This window comes from Castor canadensis, chromosome 2 (assembly GCF_047511655.1).
Source record: "Castor canadensis chromosome 2, mCasCan1.hap1v2, whole genome shotgun sequence".
In the NCBI taxonomy this organism is placed as follows: Eukaryota; Metazoa; Chordata; class Mammalia; order Rodentia; family Castoridae; genus Castor; species Castor canadensis.
In genome coordinates this window covers 165,885,713-165,902,955 of record NC_133387.1, presented here as the reverse complement: position 1 = coordinate 165,902,955, position 17,243 = coordinate 165,885,713, and the positions used below count along the sequence as shown (strand labels likewise).

Here is a 17,243-nt window from a genome sequence, read left to right as displayed (position 1 = left end):
CACTATAAAGTGTATCATATACGACATCATGTATCTACATATGCATATATTTATTTATCTGTAAAGTATCCTTAGGGAGGAAGGAAAGGATTAACTAGTAATAGCACTTCAGGCAGGGAGAATGAGGAATGAAAATGACTCTTTGTTCTTTTGATGATACTGGATACTGGATTGTTAGGCAAGTGCTCTACCATTTGAGCCTTGCCTATGCCCCCCTCCCCTGCCCTTTTGGGATGAGTTTGTTTTTCAGATAATGGCTTGTGCTAACTTTGCCCAGGCTGGTCTCAAACTGCAATTCTACCTTTACCTGCTGAGTAGTTGGGATTACAGGCGTATGTCATCACATCTAGCAATAGTGACTCTTAATTGATCCATCTCTAAGGCTTCCTTCTGGAGAAATTCAGGAGGCCTTTGAGTAAAGGTCAAGAACGAGTGTGTTGAGGTTGAATTTGGAGAATGTTAAGTGATGGTGAATCTTAGAAAAAGCTCCATCCTTAATGGTGAAGAATGCATATTTCTCTTATTGAGTTTTGCCTCCCACTTGCCAGGAGTCAGTTAGCTGGCTGTATTGCCTCCACTGCTTTTCTTCTCAGGGTCAATAAAGACTTGCATACAGCATCTCAATGACAATAACCCTACCTTCTGCATTGGGCAGAGTGATGCTGGCTTCACCCTCCATGCCAGGTAAACTCCTGCAGTGCATGCAGGAGTGAAAACTTGTTTGTTTTCTGATGGAGTCATCAGATCTGAAAGGCACATGGGGAACAGAGCTACTGTGCAGATTTGTGCCAAGTTTAGTCTCTGGGTAACCCGCACAGCCATCTGGCTCCCCAAAGAATTCACCCTGCTGTGTCAGACAACCCAAGAATCACAACCAGTCAGGCCCAGAGAGACTTCCAAGATGGTTGATTTCAACACCTCTTTTTGAGTTCTCATATGTCCACAATGGGTTCCCAGCTTCTATCATTAGTAAGGGGACACACGAATCTCTTAAGATAGCTCACTATATCGCACTGTTGGATTTCAGGAAGACAAAAAAGGGGAAGAAGAAAGAGATGAAGTAGGAGAAGCTTTAGACTTCTCACAGATTCCTGACATTTTCCCTAGATCTGGTGAATCATCATAACATTATGACTCCAGGGCCTGATCTGAGTTCTAAACCTGGGTTGGCTTTTTCCTACTTTGAGACAATTGAATCAATCTCTATGTGACTTGATTTCTTCTTCAAAAAATAAGGGCGATTATAGGACTTACCTTGTAAGACAGTTAAATAAATTAATGCAGATAAAGTGCTTAGATATGGCCTGGCACAAAGTAAGTACCCAATAAATATGAATTAATAGCATTATGATTGCCTCAATTCTACTACTCATAGGGCAGGTCCAATTTTTCTGCAATATGACTGTTTTTCAGATATTCAATAACATGATTCCCTCCATATCTCCCCCAAACATTTTAAGATTTCTTTCTTATTTTCTATAAAACCATCCACAGAAAGGGTGCCATACTGTTCTTCTCTAGTCATTCTGGCTAGTCTCTGTGATCCTTAATATATTCTGCCAGTGTGTCTGAGCCATCAAGTCTTTTACAGAATGTGGCCTATACTGATTCCAAATCCAAGCAGAATGGAGCATCAATGCCTTGGCAAGGTGTGGGAAACCACAAGGTCTGGCTTCCCTTTACTACTCTGTCCTAATTCTTTGCCCTCCCCAGTCCATGGAACCCTGGGTTTTCTGTGGTTCTCTCCTTTTAGCACATACTCACACTGTTCTCCTGCTTATGCTTAGTCCCTGCTTTCTCTTGTCTACATTGCAAATGATTTTCATAATTCCAGAAAGAAAGTTGAGGCCCAGCAACCATTTGAAACCCCTCATCCTTTATGCTTCCTCTGCACCTGTACTTTACTTTCATTCTTAATATCCATAGGATGCTAATGTTTGTTGTCACCCATTTACATGTGTGCCTCCCTCCCAGACTGTAAGCCCCAGAAAGGCAAGGGCTGCCTTGTTTGTCGTAATATTCCTAGCACACTTAGCACAGTAGCTGAGACAAAAATGACACTCAGTGTTATGGAGGAAGGGGGAGACAGAGAGAGAGAGAGAGAGAGAGAGAGAGAGAGAGAAAGAGAAAGAGAGAGAGAAGACCTGAAATCCTGTTGGGCAGTTTGGTGGCCATAGAATTCCCTGAACCTATGGTGAGGTGTAAATTCAACCCTTCCTTGTCCTATGCCTGTGTTGTTTCACTGTGGACACAAGAGATTGAAAAGTCTTCTTGTAAATTTCAACTTATTTCTTTTTTCTGATACTATTTTTTGGATAGTATGTGTTATCCCACTTATGAGTAATCCTTCCTCGCTTTAACCAATTAAAAAACCACATGTTATGGGCTACTAGGTAGTCATCCTTGTGGAATTCAACATTTTAGGTAAAACTTACACAAGAGCAGAAAGCAGCCATTGTGTGGTGACTAGATTGGGTCAGTGGGGAGGAAGGAAGCCTGAACCTCTGTCCTACATTTAGGTGAGTGCTAGCATCAGAGGGAGCAACAGGGTCAGGGAAGGCCAAATCTAAGAAAAGAAAAAAGTAACTAAATCGATGTATTCAAATGGAAAAGAGGAAGTGGTAGATGAAGTAGTTTCTTTCTGGCTTTTTCACAGCTACTCTCTTTCCCCTTCTCCCGCAAGGCTTTCCACTAGGGCATCTGGCAAACTTCCGAACAGCCTACATGCAACTTGGCCCAGACCTGGAAAAGATTGACAGGTTTTTCCTCAATACAATTGGTGAGGCATAAGCAGCATCCATAATTGAATAAACCACTTTGGTAATGCTGAAAAGAAATAAGAATTAACTAGTTGCTTTTGTATTTCTCCTTCCTTTTCTTTGAAAACTTGATAGAAGGTTCTAAATGCCTTGCTATTTTTTCATTACTTTTGCACACTGTTAAAACCTTGTCCAGAGTCAAAACAATTTAATCACTGAATTCAAAAGCTTTTTTGCCATCTCTCAGAGTTCTGAGATACCTTGGAATTTTACTTGCCTTATCTCCCAGAGCAACAATCCCATTTGGATGATGTGCACCAATTCCTGTGGCTAGGCCAGAACAATGCAGGGTCACCTCTGTTTAGAAAGAACAATAGAAGGTCTATTGTGCAAGTGTAGCTGAGAATAACTGGTGCTAACACCTTTTGCACTGTGGATAAACTCTGTGTACAGACACTTTATTATTCTGGGAGTTCTCCTCAATATCAATTCTATCCTCTCTCTTTACAAATGATGCTCTTCAATTTTTCAGGGTAGTCATGTGCCATTTAAAATACTCATCTCCAAGATTCTCTTATACATGACTATGGATACACAGTCCTTTTGTAGCTATTGTTATCTGAGTCTGGTCTTGTAATGCAATTCAGGCCAACAGAACATAAGTACAAAATTTTGAGGGGAGGTTTGAAGGATGGTGAGGTTTTAAGATGGTCCGTGATTTCTGACCCTTACCATTTCCCCTTTTTGACTGGGACACAGGAACATTGCCCAGTGGTACTGGAGCTCACATACAAACAGGGGGACCAAAAGGACACATCAAAGATGGCAGAGAAGGAAGCTTTCAAGTGAAACCACATGGACTTGCTGTTTTAGTAAATCAAAAATAATTGAGTATGGGAAATTTCATATGGCTAACTCTAAATGAGGGACTTCAGGTTCAAGATGACAACAGTTTTACCAGCTCTGGAATACATATTTCTACACTTATTATCACTTGTGAAATAAACTCACTTAATTAGGCTTCTTTTACTTGCAGCCCAAAACAATCCTAATGAATTTATGAAGTCATCTCCCTACTTCTGCCTGTTAGAGCTCTCAGAATACAAAAAAAGTGTGTGCTCTACTTTCTAAGAGATGACTGTCACGGTCCTACTTATCTTCTCCTTACTTCCTTCTTGTGATCATCACAGGCGTAGTTTCTGCACCTCTAATCTTGATCTTATCTTCCGAACATGTCCTGATCGATAAGGATCAACTTCAAGGTTATTATCACAGCAGACTCTTCCTGATGTAATCTGATTGGCAGAGGACTAATACCTGAAAAATGTGGCCTTTATAGTTAAATTCACAGGTTGACTAAATTCTTGTGTTAGCTTCTTTTCTTTCTTTTTTTTTTTTAAGGCACATCTTGTCATTGGCTCACATCAAGGTTGTCCTCATTCTTCTCACAAATGAGGTGTTACACAAGCCCTCCCCATCCTTCCTTACAGCTCATTTCCTTTAAATGTCTCTTTTTAAGATTTGAAGTTTTATTGAAGCTCAGGTCCATTATTTAAATCCATCAAGATTATTTTTGGATCTTGATGAGGTGTCACCATCAGCTTTGTGTCAAATGATATAGACATGCCATCTCCACATCGTCTACATTTATGATTTTAAAAGGCAACATGATACATCTGAGGGAATGGGCACATTCTTACTTAGATTTATATTTCATCCACTCCAGTATTATTTATTTAGACCCTACTGTGTACTAGGCAAAACAATGAGGCAGACATAATTCTTATACTCAGTGAGACAGACAATTCAATACAATATATAAGTGCTGAAACAAAAGCAAGTTGATTTGCTCATTTAGATTTTATTTAAGTTTATTTAGATTTTTTCATTGCAGAGAAGCCTTCTGCAAGGAGGAGATGTTAAAGCTGTGATAATCACAACTGGGTGAAAGGAGAGGTGAGTTATAAGTGCAAGAAATTCTACATGCCAAAGGCTACAGGCAAATAAGCATGGTAGGAATTCAGGATGCCAAAAGAATCTGGCTAGCTAGAGTGTGTTTCCATGGTTTTGGGAGGATGGCCTGTGGAGAAGAGGGATGTGGGTAGAAAGACCATTGGTGTGGGTAGAGGGGCCAGCAGAGTCAGAACTTATAGGGCTTTTACTAAAGATTTTACATTGAGGGAAGAGGATGTGTTGATGCATGATATATTGAACAGAAATATGATCAGATTTTTGGGTTGTTGAAAAAGTTGACAGTCTAGTTACAATGTGAGAAATGGATTAAATGGTGGCAAGACCAGAGGAAAGGCAGCTATTTAGGGGATGTTATAGCCAATTAGGCATAAGACTTGGAGAAATGGCATATTCAAGAGTTATGGAGGGAGAAGATTGAAATTTGGAGGTGGAGTAGAAAGAGGACTATGAGTGATAAAGAGAAGTGTTTGAGGACCTCTAGTTTCTGGGAGAATGGCTCACAGGTGGGTTAACAGTGATGGTAACTGATGTAATTTGGATCATTATGGGTTTCCAAGGAGCACTCCAATGTGAAGTGAGCCAGCTGGACTTAGACCTCTGAAGAAATATCTGTGCTTAAACAAAGATAGTCTTGAACAAAAATACAATTAATTACCCAGGGATGGAGTAGAGAATTATATAGACAGAGCACTGGTACTTAAAGGTTGACAAGAGGCGAGATCTGGTAAAGCAGATTGGCAAGGAGTGGCCAAAAACATATGAGGAAAATCAGAACACCATGATATCATTGAGGTCAAACAATGTAAGTTTGGGGAAGGTAAGAATATTAGGTCAAATGCATCTAAAGGACCAAGGGATATTTTACTTAGTCACAAGAATATCTCCTGTCCCCTTTTGGAGAACAGTTGTGAAGGAGGAGCCAAAGTGTTGGAGATCAAGTGGGTTGAAGAAGTAGAGTCAGAAAATCTGAGTTATTTTAAATGAATTTCTATAATGAAAGAAAGAGAAGAAAGAAAAAAAGAAAGCCAAGAAGGCACAGAGGAAAAGAGGGAGAGAGGGAGAGAGGACGGAAGGAAGGAAGGAAGGAAGAAAGGAAGGAAGGAAGGAAGGAAGGAAGGAAGGAGATAAAAGGAGACTTTTTTAAAGGAGAGGAGATTTTTGTTTTTGTAATATGAAAAAAGGCTTACTTGGATGCTTATCAAGGGCCAGGAGAGGGAGTGCAGAATGAAAGATTCAGGAGACACCTGGTCAAGTGAGTCCTTTGGGGATATGAGCATATGGAAGAGGTGCATATCTTGAACACAGGTGAAAGAACATGTCTTGAAAGACTGATTCCACTTCTATTTAGTGTAAGGTAGGAGAAATGTATTTGAGAATATTCATTATGATCAGGTTAAGCTCTTACACAATAAAAGTGGTTTAAACAAGATATAAGTTTATCCTTCTGGTTGGTTATAAAAATACTCTACCTTGTCTGTTCCAGACTTGTGTGGTATTCCTAAAACTCAGAGTCCCAGGCTTTTCTGTCACTTGGGTCTGCTATTCATGGCTTTGACTGGTTGGTCTAAGATGGCAAAATCTATGAGCCAGGCATAGGATGAGGGAAGATATGAGGGGGCAGAATGTACAAGTCTCCTGGAAAGGGAAAGCTCCTGGAGCCTTCACAGGACACTCTTGCACATGTACCCTTGGCCAGAACATGGTCCCATTGCCACATCTAGATGCAAGGAAGTATGAGAAATCCATTATTCACTTTGGATGAGCTATATCCAGAAAAAGTCAGCACCATGAAAAGGGAAGAATAAATGCTGAGACCTTTTGTGTATTGTATGAAAGGAGAGAGGGTCAATGTTCCCCTTGATCAGAATGGAAGAGGCCGCCATTGAACACACATAGATAAAGGATCGCCACCTTCTTTGTGGAATCTAACCATGTTTTTCAACATCCTTAGTCATTAAGGAGGGCTGGCAGAGTGACCTGCCCAGAAGTATAGAGCCCTGAATCCAAGCCCTAGTACCACTAAAAAATAAAACAATTCTTAGTCATGAAGGAAACACAAGAAAACCATGGTCAAGTAATATTTCATACTCATTAAGATGTCTGTTATTAGAAAAAGGAAAATGACAAGTGTTGCCAATGATTTACATTCCTGTGGTGAGAATGTAAAGTGGTGTTGTCTCTGTGGAAACAGTGGGGCAGTTCTCAAAAAGCTAAACAGAATTTCCATTTGACCCAGCAATTGTACTTCTGGGTATATACCCCAAAGAACTGAACACAGGGACTTAAGTGGATATTTGTACACAAGTGTTCATAGCACTGAAATAATGACAAAAGGTAGAACACCCATCAATGAATGAATATAAAACCAAAATGTGAGATATGCATACAATGGAATATTATTTGGCCTTAAAAAGGAAGACTTTTTTTTTTAAGTATCTTTTTTTTCACTGCAAAGCTGAAAAATTGTCAGTAACATTTGTCCCAAGAAACCACAGACTGGGTAGTAACTGAGTCTCTAGGCAACATATTCAAAGATAAGATTAAAATTTTAAAAAACTGAAGTCCTTAGGTCTAATTATGAGAGCCCTGCTATCTACAAGCTAATAAACACCAATGTTGCTGCTTGATTCTACAAGACTGGAAGACATCCTAATAACCCCATTCAGAATGTTTATTTCAAGTAGCTTCTTTTTTAGCAAAAAGGAAAAAGTCTTCTATAGCATGGATGAACCTTGAAAATATTATGGTCAGGGAAGGAAACTAGACACAAAAGGTCAAACACTGTATGATTCTACTTACATGAAGTATCTAGAATAGGTGAATTCCTAGAGAGATTACTGGGGGTAGGGAGAGTGAAGAGGAATAGGAAGTTTTTTTTTTAATGGATACAGAGTTTCTGTCTGGAATGATTAAAATGTTCTGGAAATGGGTGGTAGTGATGATTACACAATGTTGTAAATACACTCAATGGCACTTAATTGTACATTGAAAAATAGTTAAAATGGGAAATATGAGGTTAAACATATTTTAATGTGAAGATAAATGAAAAGAAAAATAGATTTCTATCCTTTGCCCAGTCTGGATGCAGGTGAATTTTCAAGCTTGGTGAGAGAAAGTTGAAGGAGTCAGCACTTATTGGTCTTTCTTTTCCCTGAAAATAAGGCAGGGAAAACAGTATGTGTTTGCACATATATGTGTACAGATCTCTGCATGTGTGTCTAGATATGTACAAGGTGATTTTCAAGAAAGCACAAAAAGACTAAAATATTTGCTTGTGTAATGGGGGAGAGGTGACGAGTGAGCCATAGGAATCCATGCAGGATCAATTTCTCTTTCCTCACACCATTCTCTTCCCTGCCTTCTTTCTCTATCTCTTCTAATTTTGGTCACTTGTACCATTTCCCAAACATGTCCAGAGCTCAGTACCTACCGCTTTCTTATGTGAACTCTCAAAGGAATTACAAAACTATGTTCTTATCTCTATAATTTATACATCATGTGTACATAAAACATGTTTCTGTATCCACATCAATCACAATAGCCTATACTCACTTCAGTCCTATCATCAACTCTAACTTCAAGAATTGAGTTTTCCCCCCAAACCTTTATTTCCGTCATCTGCAAAGTGGGATATTTATACTTCTTTGGATTGTAGTTTTAATGTTGAATTGAATTTCATTTGTGATACATTCTGCCAAACTGTACATATTAGAAGTTGAACAGCCAGCACTGTATAAGCTTTGTTGTTTAGGGCAGGTATTAATGATTGCATCTCCTTTCAGAGCTATCTTCATCTCATTCCTTGTGTTACCAGTCCCTGTTCCCAGCATTATTGTCACTCTACCCTCAGTACCAATGAACACCAAATTGAAGCCTCCACAGCTCGGTGCCTTTGTACATGGTGCATTCCTGTTACTGATGTTCTTTCTGAAGGACTGGTACAGTGGACCAAAATGCATGGTCATTCAATGCTGAGGGAGATAGAATAAGTAAGGCCAGGAAAAAAATTTAAAAGGTTAAAAACACAAAAGTTTCTTAGAATCTTCTCTAACCCACCATTTTATACTTAGCCCTCATACAGATCCCTATTTCTAACCTGCCCTAGGAGGAGAGGTCTATGGTCTGTGACACCTATCAGCATTTGACTTTGGATCTCAACTGTGTTTCTGAAGCAGGAAGTGTGGGACTGGACCCTAGCAATTTCTATTTCAAGAAGTCCTTCAGATTATTCTCACTAAAGTTTGAGTACCATTGCTTAAAACAGTTGTGAAGCACAAATGGAGGGTGCTCTCACTGGAAGAACCACTTGCAAGTCTGGGCACCAAGGGATAAGAGGAAGTAGAAGTCATAGATCCTGTACCATGGGAGATGTACTAGCACACATCTGTTTCTATAACAAAAGAAAAGAGGTTTATTTATCTCATAGCTTGGAGGCTGAAAACCAAGATTGAGTGGTTCTGTTGACTTAGCCTCTAGCAGGTCCCCTTGGCCGCTTTACATCATGGAGGATGGCATCATGTTGGGAGCATGTGAGATAAGGGAGATCAGATAGCAAGACAGAAAACCAGAGCCATTCAGAGGCACGCTCACACTTGTATAACAACCTACGTTGGTGAAAACTCACTCTGTAAAACAGGGATTAATCCCTTCTGAGGACAGCATCCCCCATGACATAACCAGCTCCAACTAGGATCCACCTTATCAGAGACTCTACCATCTTTCAACATCACCACACAGAGGACCAAACTTCCAGCTCATGAGACTTCGGGAGAACACCCTCAAACCATACCCAACTGTAGCAGGAGACGTTTCAGTTTCTCTCAAATATATTCACCTTAGAAAAAAATCCCACCGAACCACTGGGACAAAGGAAGCTTGGTGGTATTAAACAATGTAAATATGCAAGTTATGTAAGCAAATGTGTAGTCCCTTTTGCTAGGGTTGTCAGATTCAGCAAGTAAAAATCCAGGATACTTAATAAATTTGAATTCCAAATCAACAATAATTTTTGTTATGCATAATACATAGTTACATCGAAAATTATGTTAATTTTTGAAATTCATATTTAATTGTGAGTCTTCAGTTATTTTGTCTCATTTTGTTTTAATCTAGTTCCTTACCTTTTGCCTGCAAATATTAGGTATATAGGAAAATAGTCTGATTAGAATCATTGTCTACAGGTAGAAATGAATTTTAATAGCCTATGTATTTACTTTTTAATGGGCATGTATATGATTTGTCAGTAAAGAAAATGAATGGCTGCTATTATTTTGGGCTCATTGTGCTATTTGTAATTTCTATATTTGGAGAGAGAGAGGAGAGGTAAGGAGGAGACTTGAAGAGAGAGAGAGAGAGAGAGAATGACACACACAGAGAAAGACAAAGAGACAGAGTCACAGAGAAAGAGAATTTCAACGGTGGTTGAAAGCCCACATTCTAGAAAGTTCCTCTCCTCAGTTCAAATAATGAAAAGCCATTATGGACCAGGCCCTCATTCCACGTGCCCCTCAACAGCAGTATGAAGCAATCTCAGTGGAGACTGAACTCCCTCTCTCTGGGGCCTGGTTCCTGGTTGACCTAACCAGGTTTCTTACAGCCATCCCCTTACCTGTCCCAGGTGACATATGTTTCCTCAGAGGGTGGACCATGCCACCATGGCAGGGGAAATGAGTAATAAGCTTCCTGACAAGATGCGGCTGAGGGAGCAGCCTGCTGACAGAACAATTTGCTTGTGTCCAGAATATCCACCCAGCATTGGCAAAGACCCGGCATCAGGAGAGATTTCAGGATTTATCATTTGCCTTGGTGCCCGTCAGGCATTCTGGGAACCTCTCCACTTCCCATTGCACTTTTGCAGACCAGCAACCTTAACATGCTTACCCATCCAGGCTTCTAGAGTCACAGGAATACCTTGTAAAACTATCCCCTTTCTTTCCCCCCTTCTGATCCACTTGTGTTTATGTAAATGACTGGAGAAGCAGTTTTCAGCTTATTTCTGGAGCTTAAGAGCTTCGTGAGAAGCCTATTATTGAAAAATCAGAAACTGAAAAGCAACTTCTTAGACAATGAATTAGCAGCTCAGTGGCGGTGTGTGTAATGCTGAGTGTACTGTAACTGGCTGCATTACAAATAGGATCTCCCCTGGGTTTCAGTAATCAAACACGTGGCAACAGGTTGTCTGTTTCAACAGAGTGAGTAATCAAAGGAGATTTGCAGTTAATCCAAATATAACAGAGAAGCATCCAAGGGAAGCCCAGGAAAAGGAGAAACCAGCCAAAGGGCAAGGGGTACACCAACACTCTCTGACTTGGAGTTTCATGAACTTGGGGGCCATGAAGTTGATCCATCTGAGCATCAGAGGATCCAACCATCCAGAAGGGAGGAAACTGAGACTCAGCTACATTTCCAAGAAAACCAGAAAATTAGCATTTGCCTCTTCAGCAAGTGATGGAAAATTTGGGAGGGAGTTAATTGGCTTTTAGTGATTTGCTTCAAAATTCTGAGTCTTCTAGTGGAGAAGGCTTGTTTTGGCCAGGAGGTGCTAGGTAGAAAATAATTGCTCAGGCCTGGGGAAAAGTGGTGTACACCAGTATTTCAGGGAGGCAGTTCAGTCTGCTTATGTCTCTCAGTGGTTATGGAAGTGTGGATCCTGCCAGCACCATCAGCATCACCTGTGAACTTGTTTGTGATGCAGGATCTGAGTCCTCCTAGAGCACTATTAACGCTGAAATGTGGAGAATTAGAATTTAGCGATCTGTGTGTCAAGAAGCCCTCCAGGTGAACATGATGGTGCATGCCTGTAATTCCAGCTACTTGGAAGGTACAGACAGGAGGATCATGGTTGGAGGCCAGCTCATGCAAAGTAAGCATGAGACAGTATTTGAAAACAAACTAAAAACAAAAGGACTGGGGATGTGGCTCAAATGGTAGAGCCTTTGGCTGTGGGGGGGGGGGGCGGGGGAGGGGAAGCCCTCATGTGGTTCTCATGCATGTTGAAGTTTGACAACTGCTAGTTCATCTCATGACCCAGAGGCTGCAGGTAGCAGTAGTACTGAAGGTCCATACGTGGGCATGACTCATGTGAATGAGCATCTATGGCCAGATCCAGGTGAGCTCCTGAGCCTATCAGAGTTAATCCCAGTCCTAGTCTTCCTAACCACAAAGGCTATGGGTAATATACATAACATTTATTACACATATGTGCACGCAATATGTGCCAGGCACTGGTAAATGTTTTATGTGTGATATTTTATTTAATCTTTCCCACACCTTCTAAAGTATGTATTCTAGTTATTATTTTATTGCTAAAAAAATTTTGGTCAGTAAAGGTGAGCTTTCCCAGGCCTGTGTGCTCCTGAGCCTATACTCTTGCCCAATCCCACATGACCTCCCTATCCCATGTGCCCTCTGTCCCCAGGATACCTTGGGTGCCACCTCTACAAAGCAACTGGCAGTCTGGCAGAGCCCCAGCCCTCCACCGCCAGCACTCCCTCACTCCACCCCACTCCTAGCCTCATGTTAATTTCCCACCTGAGTACTGAGTACTTTATAAATAGCAAATCTAAAATGAATTTTCTACCAGCGATCATTAGCTCCCTTGACATCCATTAAACATTCTCGCAAGCAGAGTGAAGTGACAAAAGGGATTGATTTTTACAGTATGCTTAATAGGGAAAAAGAAAGAAAGGTGTTGACAAGTCCTTTTTTTTTTTCTGTCCCGATATCACAAGGAATTTGAAATCAGTCAAATGACTTTTATCTGAAAAAAAAAAAAAGAAGGCTAGGACTGGGGGCGAGTAGAGAGGGTAAGGATAGAGAAGGTGCTTCCCCAGCTCTCTGCTGAGCTCATTTTTGCATCTGTGACAGGTAAACATAAAGTTAGTTACCTACTGCCAGCCACCAAGATGAGTATGTCAGATTTAATGCTTCAAAATATATAGGGTCCAAGCTGGGGAGGGAGTGGGGGCCCTGAGGGAGGAAAGAGGGCGGTATTAGGAGACAGGGAAAATAACCAATCTTCTGCTGAAACCATTGGAAACATAAATGTATTGATGTAATAGTTGTAGTCAGAGAATCCTAGCATATGAGGCCGCATAGCTGAAAATCTAACTTTGATTTCAATTTTCATATTTGTCAGCAATAATTAGATTCAAGAAATGTTTTACCACTGTTCTAAAATACTAATAAGTAGAGGGCTTTGTAGTGTGGTTAATGGAGTCTTATTTTTTTTTTTTGTCCTAGTGGTCTAGGAAAATTCCATTAAAGGGAAAAGTCATACAGTATTACAGTTTTCCAACATACATTGCCTCTGCTGCTGTGGCTATAGCCTGCACACCAGAGCCCTCTATGTAACCACAGGCTCCTGTCTAGCAAGGAGTTAGGCTTCCCAGGCTTCAGCTTGGCTCATTGGTGGCGTAGGGAAAAAGGAGAAGCAAATTCAACAGAGCATTGTTTTCGGAAGGGTTTGCTTTAACAAACATTGCCTTTCGGATCAGATTGCAAAGAATGTGAGGGATGCTGATGAGCAGGTGGACACCTGGCTCCTGCCTGGGAACAGGAATTCTGCTTCCTGTCCTTCACCAGACAAGACACCTGTTCCTTTAGTGATGAAGCTCCACTCCACAGGAGAGTCTATGTTCTCTTCTCCCAAGCCCTGCACTGCTCTGGAAGCCTGAAAAGCTGAGTTCTCTGGAGACTGGAATTTGAGAAAGAGGTCCAAAGACTATTTTGGAACAACTTTTCCCTAGTGTCCCAGTGCCTCTCCAGTATCCCAGGGAACTCCCTACAGGCCAATCTGGGGTTTACCTTCATTAATGATGGAGTAAATAGTGGTATGTATATAGCTAAGTGTGTTCACACTTTCCAGAGAGGCAATGTGGAGCAGGAAAGGCCTGGAGCATCCTCTCCTCCCACCTTCCCTACTTTCCACATCTCTCCCCTGCAGTGAGGGATGAATTAAAACATGCTGGGTCTGCTAGGGTGGGGCTGGGGTCTCCCTCTGTCTGGAACATTCTCTCCTAGGAAGACTGCTGCTGCAGAGACAGCTACCTGTCAACTAATGTCCTGGAATGTAACAGGTTCAAGGACTCTGCAGTGACACCCTGAATTTTCCTTCTTGAAATTCTGATGAGAACCCCCAAATTGTCAGTTCTCTGGTATCCATGCCAAAAGAGAAGCAAAGAAAGCTGAGTGGACTTATGTGATTTGATTCCCCCTACCTCCCATGCGGCCTGGCAAATTGTGTTTTGCTTGCCCTCCTCTCCCCACCAGCAAAGCAACTTGGAACCATAGCAAGCCACAATCACAGATGGGAGGTGATGGAGGACTGGGACCAGGATTCCAGCTCAACCTGGATAGAGGCTACTCACAGAAGCCACTCATGGCTAGAGAGAAACTAGGCCTCTTCCATTAATGCCAGGCAATACCTCAGTCCTCTCCTCTGCCCTCCCACGGAGGGTTCTCCTGGGCCTTTGTCCCCTATCCCCCTGTCTCCTACTGCTGTCAGAGTGACAGACAGAAGGGGTGTGAGCTCTTTCTCAAAAGCACAAGCTTTCCTGGGCTTAAGGCTCTCTCTGCCCCCTCCTTCCTTCCTCTTCCACCAATCACTGTCTAACAGCCGCTTCACTTTTCCCTGGTGGCATGTGCCAGATCTTATCCCTGTGCAGCACTCCAGGATGAAAGGAGGAAGGGGATATTAAATCTACCAGTGATACGCGTGGCAATTGGGAGAGGCTTTGTTGTGTCATTTCCTACCTCCTTCAGCCTATTAAGCAAACAAAAGTGCTTGGGAATGAGAAATGTAAATGGCCAACGCAAGCCGATTAATCCTAGATGTACAATTCCATTAATAAGGCCGCTTTTTAATAGGTGGCTCTGGCAGCAGCAGCAGGCAGACCAGGAATTGATGTATTCTCTGTAATTGTATTGCAACTAATAGGATATGAAGAAAATTGTACCAGAGAAGCAGGTCTTTCAACACCATTTTCCAATCAGCTGAAATAATGACTTGCAGAGGCAAGTCTTCTTGTAAAGAACAACACACTCAAAAGTACCACATGGTCCAGGGATATCCATATTCCCAATCCTGGTTTGGAGTTTCGTTCTTCATCCCTTCTCTCCTGATTGCTCTCCTTTTCTCTCCTGCTCCACCCTCTTTATTTATCTCTTCTCCACCACAGTCAATATCCAAGACCCAAAGGAATCCCATTACCTGTAGAGGGTTTTCTGAGGAGAAAGGCTAAGGACCAACCTTCCTTGGTCCTTAGCCTTTTATTTGATAATTAACCCCACTCAAATGAGTGGGGCTGAGATGGTTCATCCAACCTTTTGGGAAGTCCAGGGAAAAGGACAGATAAAGGTGCACAATGGAGGGAAGGCTGGAAGGAACCCCATGTTGGACCTTCAGCCAGTTAGGTGAGTGAGTTTGGATCCTTCCCCTCTTCGGATTCTTATGGGCAAGTGAACTTCCACTTTGAGATGCAGAGAGCCTGCAAAGAGCAGGCTAAGAGGAAAGCTGGTATTTGTCATTTCAGCATCAACAAAAGCAGTTTAGGAAGAAGAGCCCCTGGTAAAGCTGTGTGTTCATTACCAGAATGTTCATCTATCCAGAGGCTCTACAGAAACCAGGTATCTCAGCTTCTCAAATTGTATCCTTAGAAATGGATTAATCCATCTATTAACTTCTCATTCAACAGATATTCCCAGGGTGACCATGATGGAGTAGGTACTGTTTCAGACTCTGGAGATACAACAATGAATAAAACAACTACAAAAGTGAGTCTTTGCCTCCATGACACCATAGTCTCTGGAATTGGCAAAGTTTTGGGGAAGCCCTATAGCTGCTGTGTTATCACTGGCCCTTTCTCTGAGGTTGATCCAGCATGGCAACAAACAGCACCTTCACTGTTGCTCACTTTGCTGTGGTATAGCAGGAGCAATGATTCCCTCCACATGGTCCTGTTCCGTGTGTTTCTGCCATCTAGCACCTCTCACTCCTGCCACCTGCCTTTTCTGGTCCCTGGATTTCACTCTTGTCCATTTGTATGCCAACTCTGCCCCTTTTTTGGTCACAGGCTGGAGAGTAAGTATAAAAAAGAAAAGGCAAAGCACATTTCAGTTGAAATCCCCAAGGAAACTGATGTGATTGCTGTACAGAAATGGTTCCAATAAGGGCAGAGAGGAATATTGCTTTTATAGCTTTGGGGACATAAAACATTTAGAAAATGTGATTGACTGGCAGGGTCTAATTCATCATTTATCTCATTCCTTCTGCACTCACACTGTCTTGCTCCCCACAACACACAGGCAGACACTCACATGCAAACTTTTTTCCCATTTTCCTTTCCTTTCTTCTTCTCTCTCAGACACTTGGATTTATCATCATTCTGTTAAGCTGGAGAACTCCTGTGGCTATTTATAATTAATGCTCAGAAACCTGCCAATCCATTTAATGACACTAGCAGGTCATGGCCTCCTTATAGCTCTCCATTAATCATCATTAGAACAGCTCTGAGTTTTTACATTCTTTTTAAAATGTTAATTCACCTCTCTAACGCTACTTTTAGTTAAAACCATAAAGGGGAAAGTAGCTAGTGACTCCCTGCTGTCCACAGGGGAATGGCTGGTGCCGTTGATAAAGTCTGGTTGTTTTTTGACTTTGTTCTCTTGTACTGTTTCCCATCCTTACTACAGATGTCATCCCTGTTTGTTTTTTGGTTGCCTATATTTATCTTTTAAAATACCCAGTGGCTTAAAGTTCTGGGCAAATTAACTTTATATTTGGATATCTTTGGAGTCCCAGTGCTCATGCAGCAAGTTGTAATAAGTTTCCATGTAACTGACTAAGACCCAGGGTCATGAGATGGCTTTGTAGCTCCTAAAAAGTGATTGCCACAAAAAGAGCTCCAGAGGTAAGGGTAGACTAGAGATGTTCTCATGATTTTCTAATACTGGAGAATATGCCTCAGAGGAGCAGGCCAAAAGGGCCACATATAGAATTACCTTCATCCCACTGGAAAAGTTGGCTACTTGTTTCATTTTTGACACTGATGGGCTGTGAGACTTTAGCCAAAACATTTAACCTCACCTACAAAATTGGGGCTATATCTGTCTTACCTAACTAAAAAGGTTAAATCTATAAAAATTAGATGGAACTAAAAGTATGTTAGACTTTTAAAACTGATTTTTTAAATGCAAAGTGTCAATATTAGTATCATATCTTGCTCTTTTTGGTCAGATTTTAACCTTCCACTGTGTCAGCACCCTGTCCTTAGCTTCCATACAGCTGGATGTGTATGCCTTCAAATCTCCTATGTCTGTCAGAACTATGTCTTATTTCTCAACCCAGAAAGTGTATTTTGAATCATCACAATATATGTGGTGAAACTATGTTAAACTGGGAATGGGGAACGTAAAGTTGAAGACCAGCTCTGTGAAACTCCATGCAACTAACTCACTTCTCTGAGCCTCATTTCTTTTATTTTGGGGCTCCATATTTTTAAGACATTTAAC

General features: G+C 41.4%; 1 protein-coding gene and 1 pseudogene across 5 annotated transcripts in view; both read left to right on the top strand.

Annotated features, from left to right (window-relative positions):
* LOC109676529 (neurotrimin) overlaps window positions 1-17,243 on the top strand; it is a 926,115-nt gene that overhangs the window by 8,190 nt on the left and 900,682 nt on the right. The window lies entirely within an intron of this gene.
* On the top strand, window positions 6,556-6,674 carry LOC141421185 (U6atac minor spliceosomal RNA; annotated as a pseudogene).